At 41.6% G+C, this 14,587-nt stretch overlaps 1 long non-coding RNA gene across 2 annotated transcripts in view; it reads left to right on the plus strand.

Moving 5' to 3' along the window:
• The first annotated feature begins 1,177 nt into the window (after positions 1-1,177).
• LOC128339604 (uncharacterized) overlaps positions 1,178-14,587 on the plus strand; it is a 75,610-nt gene continuing 62,200 nt past the window's right edge. Inside the window, exon 1 of one of the 2 annotated variants that reach the window (XR_008313115.1) lies at positions 1,178-1,290. This is a non-coding gene — a long non-coding RNA (uncharacterized LOC128339604). The remainder of the gene's footprint in view (positions 1,291-14,587) is intronic. The other variant, XR_008313121.1, reaches the window with a different exon arrangement.

The raw sequence follows: 14,587 nt of genomic DNA on the forward strand, positions 1-14,587 counted from the left end.
AGCATATATGGCAGAGACCTTAATGGTAATTCATTTTGAGTTCTGGGAATACATCAAGTAAACTTTGGAATAAACCAGGGGTGGAGCCACCATTGGGCGAATGGGTTCAAAGAACCCAGGCCACCACCAATCAGGGGCCACAAATGTGGCCCCTGACACGCCCCCCGTGTCTGATGCCAGACGCGGGGGCATTATTTCGGTCCCAAACAAGGCTGTACAATGCAGCGGGGCCAATCGATCTCCCTCCCAAACATGCGGCCCTGTTTAGGAGAGAGATCGGCCCATGCTGCATTGGCAGCATGGCCAGAACGGCTCTCCCTGCCTTCAAGGCAGGAAGAGTTGCTCGAGCCCACACTGCCCAACGCAGTGCGGGCTGATCTCCTTTCCAAATGGGGCTGCACAGGGCGGCAAATGGGGCCACACGCAATCTCAGACACAGGGGTGGGGCCAGGGTGCCGTGGCGGTGGCCATACATGGGCCACCGCCAGCCACGCTCCATTCCTGGTGTGTTCTACATATTTCAGCAGGCATATACAGGCCAGATGAAATTATTTATGTCTGGTGGCTCTCCACTTACAAGTATAACCTTGCCACAGCTGAACACATGGAGTTATCCAACTGTCCCCACAAGGATAAATGATCTCCCATGCTACAATGGTACCATGTGTAAGCAGCCACATTCCTCATACTTTTATTTGCTTCAAGCCTAACTGGCCAGATGCTTCAATGTTTCTTTGTTTCTGTATCAAGTCTGATCCATTTCCTAGATTATACAGAGCAAAACCCAGGTTTGCCAACAACCATAGAGAGCAAAACCTAACAACCATACAGAGCAAACCCCAGGTTTGCCAGCAACCATAGAGAGCAAAACCTAACAACCATACAGAGCAAAACCCAGGTTTGCCAACAACCATAGGTGGAACTCGGGGGGGGGGAGGCAGGGCACGTGCCCTAGGTACCACTGAGGTGGGGGCACCACACCAGTTCCTGCCACCCCCACCCAATTGCCCACCTGCCCAGCCCCAGGGCCCCTCAGCCACTTGCCTACAGCTCCGGCCTAGGATCGGCAACAAGGCCTAGGATCGGAGCAGCCTACAAACTGCAGAGCTCTTCTCTCCCCGCCTCTCAGCTGATCAGCAGGTGGGCGGGACTTCCAGAGAGGCCTCTGAGTAGGCCTCCCTGAAGCCTGAACTCGGCAGGTACGAAGGGAGGCAGGAAGCCAGGAAGGAGGCTAGCAGAGTTCCCTGCAGCAGACCCTCTGCCCAGACCATCCAGTACAGCCTTTGCCAGGTAGGCTGTGAATTCTTTTTTGTGGTTACCCCCCCACACACACACACACAATATAGGGATCTGCTTGCCATAGGGCTTTGATATGGGGGGGTGGAGCGAGACTGAGAAGTCTCTGAAGATTTAATTTAAAACAGATTGAAAAATGTGCTGGCTTTAAAAACAAAAACCATCTAAAAAGGCCTATAAGTGGCTTGTTTCAGGGCAGAAAATTACAAAAACTTCTGGAACAAATATTCATTCATTCATTCATTCATAAATGCACTTATGTTCAAGTTGTTTTGCAACCCAGAAGGTCTGAGTGAGAACTGTGAAGCATGTGTTGTGCTTTTATTTTATTTTATTTTTCTTGTGTGTGAACTGCTCTCCAATAGCTTGCAGGGACTTCAGGGTAAATCTGGCCAATATGTGAATGCAGCACCTCCATTCCAGAGGAGATGTGTCTTAAAGGGCTTTAAAAGCCTCCTGTGAAAAACCTCCTGCAATCAAACTTTACTGAATTTGTTCAGAATTCTGAGAAAACAAACATAGGCTCACCCTGCATGTTTGGATGTCTCCTTTGCTAATCTGCAGCGAGGGGGCCATTTTAATAATTAGCATTGCTAGTGTGTTCTAGGCAGAGGCGTAACTAGGGAAAATGGTGCCCGGGGCAAGCACTGAAATTGCGTCCCCCCGCCGCGTCCCCCCCCACCGCCCCCCCCAACATACATCTGACTGACACACATGTTTCAGAAAACTTTTATTTTAAAAATTTAAAAAATTACAAAAATTACCAAAAATTTCAAAATGCACTACATACTTAGGTTTTTCCTCACAACAACCCTGTGAAGTTGGCTTGTATCTCAAACATCAGAATTATGATGCAATGATGATTATTATGATTATGATGCCCCTCCCTCACGCCCTGGTTCTGTTCCTGACTTTCCCTTGTGAGTGACTGTATTTTAACAAAACAAAAACCAAGGACTCCAAAGTAATTCGAGGGACTAGGGTGATAGTGCTAAAGACTCCTTATTCTCCCGCTGTTAAAGAAAGACTCCCCTTTTCCAAAACCACACACTATTTACACCAGAAAAGGTTTCAAATGGAGGGGGAAGCATTTATGCATTTATGCTTTGTTTTATGTTACGATTTCAAAGTTAGAAAAACTATAAAAGGGCCATTTTAGAGAAGATATGCACTGCCTTAGTTGCAAATCCTGCTTTTTTGAGATTCCCTGCAATTGAATAAAGCGATAATATACACCTTTGCTATTTAAATTGGTTGGAGAGTATTTATGACAATAAAAAATGAAATGGCATTTCAGATGCAACATTGGTTGCCTAAGACCACTCAGATTTAACTAATCTTCATCACATTGACAAAAAGAGCAATTAAAATTAAAATCCATGACTAAAAGAGCCCCTGGTGGTGCAGTGGTAAAACTGCTGCCCTGTAACCAGAAGGTTACAAGTTCGATCCTGACCAGGGGCTCAAGGTTGACTCAGCCTTCCATCCTTCCGAGGTTGGTAAAATGAGTACCCAGAATGTTGGGGGCAATATGCTAAATCATTGTAAACCGCTTAGAGAGCTCTGGCTATAAAGCGGTATATAAATGTAAGTGCTGCTATTGCTATTGCTAAAACCAAACCACTTTGGGGTTGTTTTTAATGAAAGGTGGTATATAAATTTAACAATAAATGTTTAGAAGTATATACTTTCACCCCCTGCCCAACCTACAATTAATTCCAGCTTATTTTCAAAGGGCTTCAAGTTTTATTTACAAATTGCTTGGCAGCACCAATGTTTAAGTAATCGCTAATTGCTCCTAATGATAGTTTTATTTATTGTTAAATTTATATACCACCTTTCATTAAAACATTCTCTGTTCATCTGATTTTCAGTCTGGTTAATTAAATCGGTGGAGGTTTAGACTTTCCTGATGGGCTGAAACAGCTAATCCATTTTGATGATGACATATAATTAAATTAGCTTGCATTACATAGTGAAAAAGTCCAGGAAGGGAGAGATGGGGGGATGTGGAACCCAAGGTTCCACATCCCCCCATCTCCCCCTCCCTGAACCTTTTCAGTTAAAACGTGTTTAGATTATAGGGGAGGAAGGACTTGAATGAGCAAAAAGGGGAACTGGTTCGGGCATTCAGGAAGTTGTTCAGAAGAGGGAGTTGTTCAGGAAGTTTGCTCTGGTGCGTGTCCTCCTTTCGACGCATGCGCGACTGGTGGCGGGGTGGCGGGGCGCGCCGGGGAGTGAGAGTCAGAGACTTGGACTACGAAGACGCCGCGGCTCCCAGTGCTGAATGAGCAATGCCAATGGGGGGGGGCACACCGGGACCGGGGGAGGGGGACTGCTCTGCAAAAAAAAAAAAAACAAATAAAAATAATAATAAAAAATTTTCCGGCAAATCGGCGGGGGCACTTTTTGGCGCCCCCTGCCAAGTGGTGCCCGGGGCACGTGCCCCCCCGCCCCCTATAGTTACGCCTATGGTTCTAGGCATTAAAGGAAGCACACATATATAGTACTCAATTTATATTACTATATATTGTGAAGTGTGCATGTGTGTATTCAGTGAAATGTATTTCCAGGCAGCATACTTATTTTGAAATATCAGACAAATCGTTGGGGGCCTGGGGTGTTTGGAGGCCCTGGACTTTGAGGGGCTGGGGGCCCATTTTGAAATCTCATCTTGGCCCATTCCAACCTTGCTATGCCCCTGGTGGTCACTACACATGGGTTTCTGCACAACACCTTTACAGAAGAAACTTCCATGTAGAAAATGTGTCTCTTGTAAATTGACCCTGAATTTTCCATCCATGACTGGGATATTTGAGAGTTAGAGTCAATAATAAAAGAACAGCATGCTGCTTGTGACAGGAAGGGGCAAATTACAATGATTTCTTAGTCTAGCAGGGGCTGGTTTTGGCCCTGGCAGAACTTGGCTGTCTGCTCCTGTTGCAAATGCCTCTGTCTAGTGTGGCAAACTAATGTATCCTCCTCCCTCTTGGTGTCAAAGTAAGCACTGGTGTGGTGAATGCACATATACCCCATCATGAGCCAACAGTCATCATAAGACAAAGGCTGGCAGGAATAATTCACTAGTTTATAGACACCACCACCTTCTTCCCCTATTTTGCTAGTGGCTATTTGGGCAGGTGATCCTCTAGAAAAAGGTCATGTTTTTTAAAAAGAATGAGATGAGACACTTGGGATGAGAAATGAGAAAATGACACTTGGAACCCTCGCATAACTCCTGACTGTTGTTCTAAGTCTTTTACAGAGATGGCTCATGTTTTCAGGTTTTGATCAACAACCATGTCTAGATGGTACAGTGTTCCTTTTAACAGGGATTTCCAGATATTGTTGACTACAAGTCCATCATTCAAATTTGGACAGGGGTGCAATTTCAGTGCTTGCCCTAGGCGCTATTTTCCCTAGTTACGCCTCTGCCAACAACTATATATGTAATAAGAAGTTGCAGCCAAAGGCTGGCATCCTATTAATGCACTACATAGGAAACACTGAATTTGCTCTTGCGATAGCTGAACTCCAGACTACAGCAGTATGGGCACTCACATGGGGTGCATTTTTCACTGAGCTCCTCTTCCCTCTGAAGCAGTGGTTCCCAACCTGCGGCCTGCCATTTGTTGATGAACTACAACTCACAGCATCCCCAGCCATAATAAAATGTAGCTGGGGAAGATAGGAGTTGTAGTTCAGCAAGATCTGGAGGACCACGGGTTGGAAACCCTTGCTCTAAAGCATTCTGTGCCATCCAAAAATATATCCCTGAGTGCTGCATGGAAGAGTGTACCTCTGTGATACATGTGTTTGCAAATATGTGGTTGTTGCATTCATAGGTTACCAACACTCGCATGCTTGTGTGAACCCATGCCAAGGTAATTTCTAGCCTAAGAATAATCCGAGATTCCCACCTTGATGTTGGTTCACACAATCATTGTAATGTTGTGACCTACATTAAATCTAATAAATTATGTGAACAAGGCCACTGTTTTGGAAGTGGCTAAGATGTGGAATAGTTGCTCTGAGAAAATAGATCTCAGTTCAGAGGGTCTTTTACTTCCTATCACTACGGGCTCACCATCATCTCCAACACCTCCATGCCTCACTGGTACAATATCTTGTTCTTTCAGTCTCTGCTGTCATGATTTATATATCTGAGAGTTCATTACTGATAAAATGCACAAACTGAAGCCAATACCAACTCTAGCAAATGGCATATATGACGGCATTTTGATATTTTGGATTCAAAGACTGGATGTTTCTGGCACAGCCACCTGAAAAATAAATTAAATATCAAGCTGACATCATCCCCTAAAATGATATTGGACTAATCTTTCTAGCCACAGTGTGTCATACCACCAAATATATTATAAAGGAGTGGTCTTTACTCATTGCCTGAAAAATGACCCTTTAAATTCCTGAAGCGGTGAAATCACTGAGATGACATTACTGAAACACGAATTATCTAAAGCAATATATAACTTTACATCCAAAGTTTATAGCCCAAATGCTGAAGCCAAACTCCAGCCTGGGTTCATGATGATATTACTGTGCTTATCTTTAGTGTGGCTAGTTCTTCCTCTTCTTCCAACTCTTTATCTGCACGAATATATCATCCCGGATTGGATTGTCAATTTACATCCCTGCCCCCTGTGCTATTTATTTTAATCACATTGTAACAGTTTCCTCTAGTGTTAGAACAAGTCAACAAGAGGTGACGTAATGGATAGAATGTTGAACTTAATACACACACCTCGCCGTGTGTGTGTGTGTGTGTGTGTGTGTGTGTAAGCTACTCTCGCACAATCATAAGGCTGCTACCAGGCTCATTAACTGTGCATGGTTATATGGAGCCAATTGCTATGAATAAGTTACTGGCCAGTTTGCCTTACATGGGGGTGGTGTGTGGACATGCAGTGGCTACAATGTAGTCAGTTTTAAAAAAAAGGGCCGCCACAATTGTGTCAATTACATCAGCCAAGCTGGGGCGCAGCTAGGGGAGAGGAGGCCCAAGTTTGCCCCTCTTCCTGGCGGCCCCTCAGAGTGAGGGAGATAATGAAGAAAATAGAGAGGCGTAGAGAAGGGGCCCCCTCAGGAGCTAGGGGGTCTCCCAGGAGCTGGAAGGAGGTTTCTTTGAACCCATCTGCTCAATTATAGCTATACCCCTGCATTGAAGAATGCACACCAATGCACCGGCAATAGTTAACACAGCTGGCACATTGGCATGGTCTGAGCTAATTTAGTCTGTTGTTTAATTGGATTTTTAATGATGCTTGGTTTTGTTTGTTATTTTGTTCAAGTATTGTTTGAGTGTTTGTTTTTTTAATTATTGTGAGCTTCTGGGTCCCATTGGGAGCTGAAAGGCAGGATATAAATTCCAGTATCAGGGGTTTTCAAACTTGGGTCCCCAGATGGTATTGGACTACAACTCCCATCATCCCCATCCACAATGGTCAATAGTTTGGGTTTAGTCTTGTCCCATGCTGTAAAAAAGAGAGGATATACATGTAACAAATAATACATGATTCTGGCCAAGATGCAAGTCAGGCAGACACTACGCACTCCTGTGAGCACTCATGTGGGGTGTCAATGTGTGACCCAAGCCAAAAGGGTTGGAAGATGCTTATCTAGTCCACTCTCATGCTGTATCACACAAACACACATGCACAGCCCTTTCCATTGCTATCCCTTTCAGCCCAACTCTGCTTTGGTTCTAGAATCCACCTGTATGATCCCTTTCTTTCTCTGAATGGATTTATTCCAGATTGCATTTTTTGCAGCTTTCATAAGAATAAAAAGAACAGCCACAATGAATGTACTAATTTGCAAACGAATACATTTTGTGGATTCCAGCATTTCTGTGTTAAGTACTGCTGCAAAATGCCCATATTTATTCTCTATGGTGGTGATATATTTTTTAAGGAAAACATTGATGTAAGAGGACCAGTTAAGATATTGAAAGCAAGTAAATGTTTAGCTGAGAATTTACTAGGAAGATGAAAAATCCTAGCCAGCCACAAATCTAAAAGCAACTGTTACTGTGGAGAAAGGACTACTGGCACTCAAACACTGGCACATCAACTATCATTCCTTTACTATTACAGCATTGCCAGTTTTGTGCCCTTTAAATGAGAACATGAAAAAGTAAATACAAAGTCTTGGGGGGAAAAACATAAGATATTTCTGTCTTCTTAGATAAGTCCATAATTAATCTGTTTGGTCATTAGGCCCTTTCCAGTCTGAATTTTGGTAAGTTGCCAGCATTCATTTATGAAGGTATACTATGCACACAGCTTTATGTAAGTCCAGCATAATGCATTATCTCACAAGAGATATAAGTAACCAGAAAGTTTTAGCAAACTTCTTTTTTTGTTCTGTAACAAACAAATTTAGGTAAAGGGATGAGAAAAAATTAATGTTCTAAAAAAGAGAAACAGTAAATAGTGTAAAGTAGGGGTGTGTACATTTATTTTCAGTATCATTGGATAAGGAATCGAATGGGGTCCATTCATTTGGCCTCCATTCTGAAATGAAGATGATGTGCAGTTAATGGGGTTTGTTTTTGGATCCTCGTTTGGACTCATTCATTATCCACTTGGCATTCAAGGAAGTTCACTGGGCAGAGAAAATCCTCTTTGCAGCCATGTGCTGATAGCTGCCATTTTATGTTGCCACAATGCCCCGGCTAATATTATATCCAGGAATTGCTAAGGGAAATGATAGGCGGTGGTGGCAGCAGCAGCTATCCTTTTATTTTCTCCCAAAGTCTGGGACACAACATTAGTCCAGACCATTATGGGAAAACAAAATGGTGGTTTCTACTGGCAGCTGCCATTCTACCTCATGATGTCCTGGACTGTTGCTATATTTCAGACATTTGGCAAAATAAAATGGTGGCCACCAGGAAACACCTGTGTAGAGGATCACTCAACCACAGACAGCAGCAAAAAGCCTAAGGCCAAAAACAATTAAAAAGGAAAGAGCGAATGAAAATGAATGTGAATAAAGAAATGTGTGTGTGGTGGTGGTGGGGAGAAACTGTATGTATGAGCACTAAAATGAATGCTGGGGAGTGAATCTTTCAGCATTCCACAAGTAGTGGAATTAACCAAACATTTAATAGCAAAAATAATGTGTAAAAAATGAACATTTTTTTACATGCACAACCCTACTTTAAAGCTTACACTAAACAATCATATCTGCTGCTTCCAGTTTCTTCATTGGGCATTTGAATCTCTTTGGTGGCCACAGAACATTTTCATTGATGACTAATAAGATCTAGCAAATAGCATTTCCATCACGCAGAGTAATCTGCAGTACGAGTGTGATCCAGACCAAGTCTGGCCCTTTTAGGTTGCATACACTTTGAGTTTCTGCTTCCATAGTATATGTTGGAGGTCTATACTAATACTAGTATGTATATGTAGGACATACTACTTTGCAAAGATTGTTTTTATATTCCATCTATGTGAAGGAAATCAATTTCCAATGCAATAAAATAAAATGTATGGAAAATTTTGTGTGTATGTGTTGATGCGCATTTTTCTAGGGAGGGGATCCATAGCTTGCATCAGATTCCTAAAGGGGTCCATGACCCAAAAAAGGTTAAGAACGATTGGTCTGTAGCCTCTTTGTTTATTCACAACCAGTGCTCAGAGTGGAAGTAGGTATTTTTGTTTCAAATTATGCCAGACTCAATTACATCTGTTGAAAATAAGTTGAATGGTTTTAGCACCATCTGAAAAGAAATGTGCTAGTATCCCACCAGACTTAATAATGCACTATTTATAACAAGCAACTTAGTGGATGCTTTCAGATGCAACTAGAATGCTTAGTTGGATTAGAGCATTCTGTTTTTCCACTGAATCTGCCTCCCTGATTAAATGCTGATTCAATTAGGCCAAATTAACCAAGCTCTGGAATCAAAGTTTGTAGTGGGTTTGTTTGCAACTGCAGTTGAATTTGCCATAATGTTACATCCGACCTGACCCTGATGGTTTGTTCTTGGCTTGTTGCAAGAGGCACAACACAGAGCAGCTGAGAAACAGCCATGGATTGGGTCAGGAGCGTAGCAAAGTTGGAGTGGGCCCAGAGACAATATTTTAAAATGGGCCCCTCGCTGATATACACACACAAACACACTTCACAATATATAGTGCACTCACACTCACATCGAATAGGGCTGGAAGAAAAGTTAACCCTTTTTTTACTCTCTGCTACTGCTGATCTCCAAGAGACTCAATATTAATTCATAGGGGGTGCAACACAGGTGGGTGGGGAGTCATGTGACATGCCTTTGGGGGGGCCCTTGATGCAGTGGGGCCCCTTGCCTAATGGTAGTTACACCCCTGTATTGGGTTGGAGGGAGGGTCCAAAGAAATCACTGGCAGGCAAAACAAACCATTCTGCTGCAGAGCATCTGCAGAGGGAATTCTCTGCTTGTTTTAGGATAATTGGTTAGAAGTTTCCATGGCTCTGAGTTGTGTCTGCAAAAGCCCAATGTGAAGGACCAGAAGGTTAGTCAGAAATATAGTTGTGCCTGAGGAATAATCCCCTGTGATCTGAAATGTAGCAGGGAGGTAGAGATCATATGCCTGTCCTTGCCAAGACTAAACGGTCTTGGTGTCTTTCAGAGACATCAAGCACCTGATAGAATTTTATGACTTGTCATCATTGACAGTGCATAACATGTGATGCTCTTTTCCAGGAATTGATTTACAGAAAGACTTTAGTTGGCTTGCCATGTGGATTTTATATGATTATGTCCGTGGATAAGCTGGTGCTTAAAAAGGACATAGCTAGGATTATTATCCCACGCGTCATCTCTTTCATAATCAAATGCTGGCACAATATTCGATGCATATACTGTATATGACATGGTGTAGGAGTGATTCAATCTGTGCAGCTCATGCTGTGTTTTATCTTTTTTTCTGTGAAAAAAGGCAGATTTCCTGGCACACTGATATGATGGATATTTGGGCTAGATAATGAAAGTTAGCTCCTGTGAATCATTGAGGATGTTCTCATGACCAGCCTAACCCTGCCTGGGCTGCCTCAAGCAAGCAGGGTTAGGCTGGTCGTGAGAAGCGGATCCCTCCACTCCTTGCCCGCCCAACCCTCTTAACCCTAACCCTCTTAAGAAATTCTTTAGCCTCTTCCCGATTGAACTTGATGTGAAATTTGAAATATTGCTCTAAAACTGTTTTTAAAATTTTCAACATAACCACATTTCCCCCCCAAAATTTTGGTTCAAAATACAAAAATGGTTTCTAACAACTCTGACATTCCTACAATTGGTTTCATGTTCATGCAACATTTGTCAAGGACCTGCTGACCTGGTTTTCTTCAAGGTATACAAATATTCTTTGAATATCACTATTCTGGTCCTGGGCTTTTCACCTTGCAAGTTGATCCTTATTTAATTTTACTTTAAAATCTGGTCATAATAGGGGTGTAGTGGTTAGAGTGTTGGACTAGGACCGAGGAGACCGGAGTTCAAATCCTCATTCAGCCATGAAACTCACTGGGTGACTCTGGGCCAGTCATGTATCTCTCAGCCTAACCTAACTCAAAGGGTTTTTGCAAGGGTAAATATAACTATGTACACTGCTCTGGGCTCCTTGAAGGAAGAGCGGGATATAAATGTAAAATAATAATAATAATGATAATGATAATATTGTTTTTAAAAGCTAGCAAAATATGCAATTAAGTAATTTTGCTTTCTTTGTACATTCTGTGTAAAACTTGCATTCACTATTTATTACTGAGACTATCAATCTCAGGATAAGAAGTGAGGGATCAAATACATTAACATATGGTAATTTTTTTTAAAAAAAGTATAGCAAATGTTTAAAATGTTGACATAGAAATCTAAAGATGAATGAAGCAAGAGAGTCCATATGCTATTATAAATGTACAATGGTTCTGGTTTTGATATTTTGGTTTATATTATGGATATAATGAGTTTTCACATATGGCTAGTAATGACAATTTTAGACAAGAGGTTTAGCTACTTGAGAAAAGTTTTATTGCCAGGTTTTCCTACAATTTTTATTGCACTGTGTTTACATTAAATGTGACTTACATATAAACTGTACTAATATTTTCTCTTCACATGTTTGGCTTTATGTTGCTCTGCTGATAACTATAATTTGACCTACAGTTATTAATCTGACATACTGTTATGTATCTACATTGTCAACAAAACAAATGATCTAACAAGAAGTGTCTGATGTTTCACTATTAAATAATATTGCAAAACTCTGTTTTGGAACCTGATTATTTTAAACATTCATTACAGAACCACAACTGAAATAATTCATGTCTAGCTCATGTTTCACAGAGATTTAAAGCAAATGGTGATAGGAGTCTTTCACCATCATCAATTTTCTTTCAGTAACACCACTGATAAATATGAAGCCTGAAAGAAAACAGAAGCACATCTATCTGTCTCCATTAGGGATACCTAGGTTTGGGAACTGTGTGTGCTCCCAATCTTCAGTTGTGTGGAAGCAAGTTAAGAGGAAAACCTGAGTAGAAGTGATTGTGTGGAAGCAAGGTAGGAGGAAAAGCTACCCCAGTTTTCTTCCTACCTTGATTCCATACAATCACTTCTACCCAGATTTTCCTCCTACCTTGCTTCTACAAAACCGAAAATTGGGAGCACACAAAGCTCCCAAACCTGGGTAGAACAGCTTTTGATTGTGTGAATGATCTTACAGAATAAAAGGCGGTGACTTGATATAATGCAGAAAATTCTCATCCAGACACCCAAATCTGTACTTTGGTTTTGCTATAACTGCCCCCCACCCCTGCACACCAACAAAACAGACATTAAAAAAAAACAAACCATGCAAAAACCGTGAAGTGTTTAGCATCAAGACTTTATTTTTTATACATTTTTATACAATAAAAGACTTGCTAATGGGTGAGGTGGCAGTGCTTCAGTGCTACTATCCTTAGTCATCATAAAGACTCTCCAAGCTTGGTAATAGCATCGACACAGCTTAGAATTTGATGGAACCAGTGCTGGTAGTTCATTCTTGGTTTGTTGAGGCATTGAACAGTATGTAAGCCCTGACCTTAAACTATAATACACAAATGGGGTCTTTTATATTTTAGGGCAGGCCTCTTCCCATATGAGCACCAGGGGTGGATTAAGCCTTTTGTCACCTGTAGGTGGCCAAGGATTTTCCACCCCCATCGCAGAGAGGAGGGTAGGAGTGGTGAGGAGGAAGCCCCCCCCTTACTACCAAATGCCACCGCAGTGACTGGATGAGGGCCAGTGAAGGTCACACAGTGGTGGCTGTAGTGAGTGCCGGAGGATGAGAGGCAAGTCCCCACTTTATATTCAAATATCCCTGCATGGCAGAATAGGGTGACTGAGAGGGTTGCGGTTGTGGGGGAGGAAGTTTCCCCACTGTACCTTAAGTACCTTAAGTAAGGCAGCTGTGGAGGCATTGGAGCTAGGGAGAGCTCCTTCCAGGTCCCCTCCTCCTCCTCAAATGAGTGTACGCCCAGAAACAGCCCATCCCAAAACAGGCTGCTTTGGGGCATGCCACTCATTTGAAAGGGAGGAGGGGACCTGGAAATTGCTTCTCATCACTCCAGGATGTGGAGCAAGGAGTGCTTTCCTTCATACTTGGGAGGGAAGTTGCTCAGGGGTTTTGCCCTGTGAAACAACATTATGAATGGGATGGGGGTTAAGACACTGGTTTTGTAGACTCCCCCCTCCAAATAATACTACTTTTCCAGTTTCCAGGAAGCAATTCAAAATGTTTATATTTAGGTCTTCTACAATGTTTAAATTAAATTGTTTTAATTTTTTTGAAATTATTAACCATTTTTGATATTTCTAAAATAGTATACTTTTCCAGTTGCTTGATTCTGTGCATTTTATAGACCTGTAATGTGTAGGGTTCTACACATTTTATAGAATTTTTAATCTGTTTTCATCTAAAGAAAAGCAAGTCAAGCTTAGCAAATAAACAAAAACCTAAATATGAGCTTTTTGATTACTGCATCACCATTGTTAGGCTAATAAAATTAGCCACAATATAGCACATGATATGCAGAAGCCCTCTGAGAAATGTTGTTTCTATTATAGAACCCATTTGGCTTTTCTTGAAGATTCTTAGATATTTTGCCTTGGTAGGAACTCTGAAATTTGCTTTGAATTTTATCGTGGCATTTCAGCACCATCCTTAGCTGAAGTGTGTCTAATTCACTAATGAATAATGATTGTACTGCATACTCTCATTCTATGGATACAACATAGCAACAATTCACTGAAATAAGCTTATCTGAGTTATCAACTTATTTGGAATAATTCACATCCTGGGAACTAACACACACACACACACACACACACACACACACACACACACACTTCTTTTTAAGAATTATGCTGGCCTTTGGCTTCAGTTTTGCTACGGATATTTAAAAGATACTTTATAATTGCATATAATCTTGTCTAATTATAGCGTTATTCCTTTAATCAATGGTTGAAAGTGACCAAAGCTGGAAGCTTGCATTGCAACATCTATTTACCACAATCTCAGGCATTTTAAATGAGAATAACATGGCAGCAGTAGATGTGCTGTTGCAGAGATGACCTGGCCAGCTCTGACCTAGATTTTTTCAGCGTGATTTAACAAGATAGATAGATAAGTTTATTTGGTCATTGACCAGAAAAATGTGATTTAACCATTCCATGGAGAATTCCAACAAAATGGAGCAAAAAGAGCATTTGACATCACTCTCCTAGCATTTGTAATCAATACTATGGTTCAGTACACAAGTGACTAGCACTCACATTGCTATACTGTATGGTCACTTACAAAAGGGCTCAATATGTGCATATAATGTGAGAAAAGTTAATTTTGCTTTGGATTTTGCCATGGTCCCTTCATAAAGGAGGAATGACTGGCAATTTTAAAATCCTGAGCAAGAGAGTCAGCTATTGGGCCCCTTCATTTCCTTGTCCCTATCCTGTTCAATAACTTCTGCCATTTTATTTCTTATAACATTGCTGATGTTCTGGTGTACCAAGAAACATGTACAGACAAACTGTGCTGTGTATGCAGTTCCCAATCCTACTTCCAATCCCTGAGGCTGGATACATGGTTCTGCTTGCTAGGTCCAGGTGATGTACACGTTTGGTTAATATTGTCAGATTTGGTGACACAGTTCTCCTTGCTAAAGGTGTGGGAAATCAGAATCCAGGCAGTACTGGGGAAAAGAACGTGCTCTTTTCTTCATATATACTGCTCAATCTGTGGTT

Source organism: Hemicordylus capensis, chromosome 1 (genome assembly GCF_027244095.1).
Source record: "Hemicordylus capensis ecotype Gifberg chromosome 1, rHemCap1.1.pri, whole genome shotgun sequence".
Taxonomy (NCBI): domain Eukaryota; kingdom Metazoa; phylum Chordata; class Lepidosauria; order Squamata; family Cordylidae; genus Hemicordylus; species Hemicordylus capensis.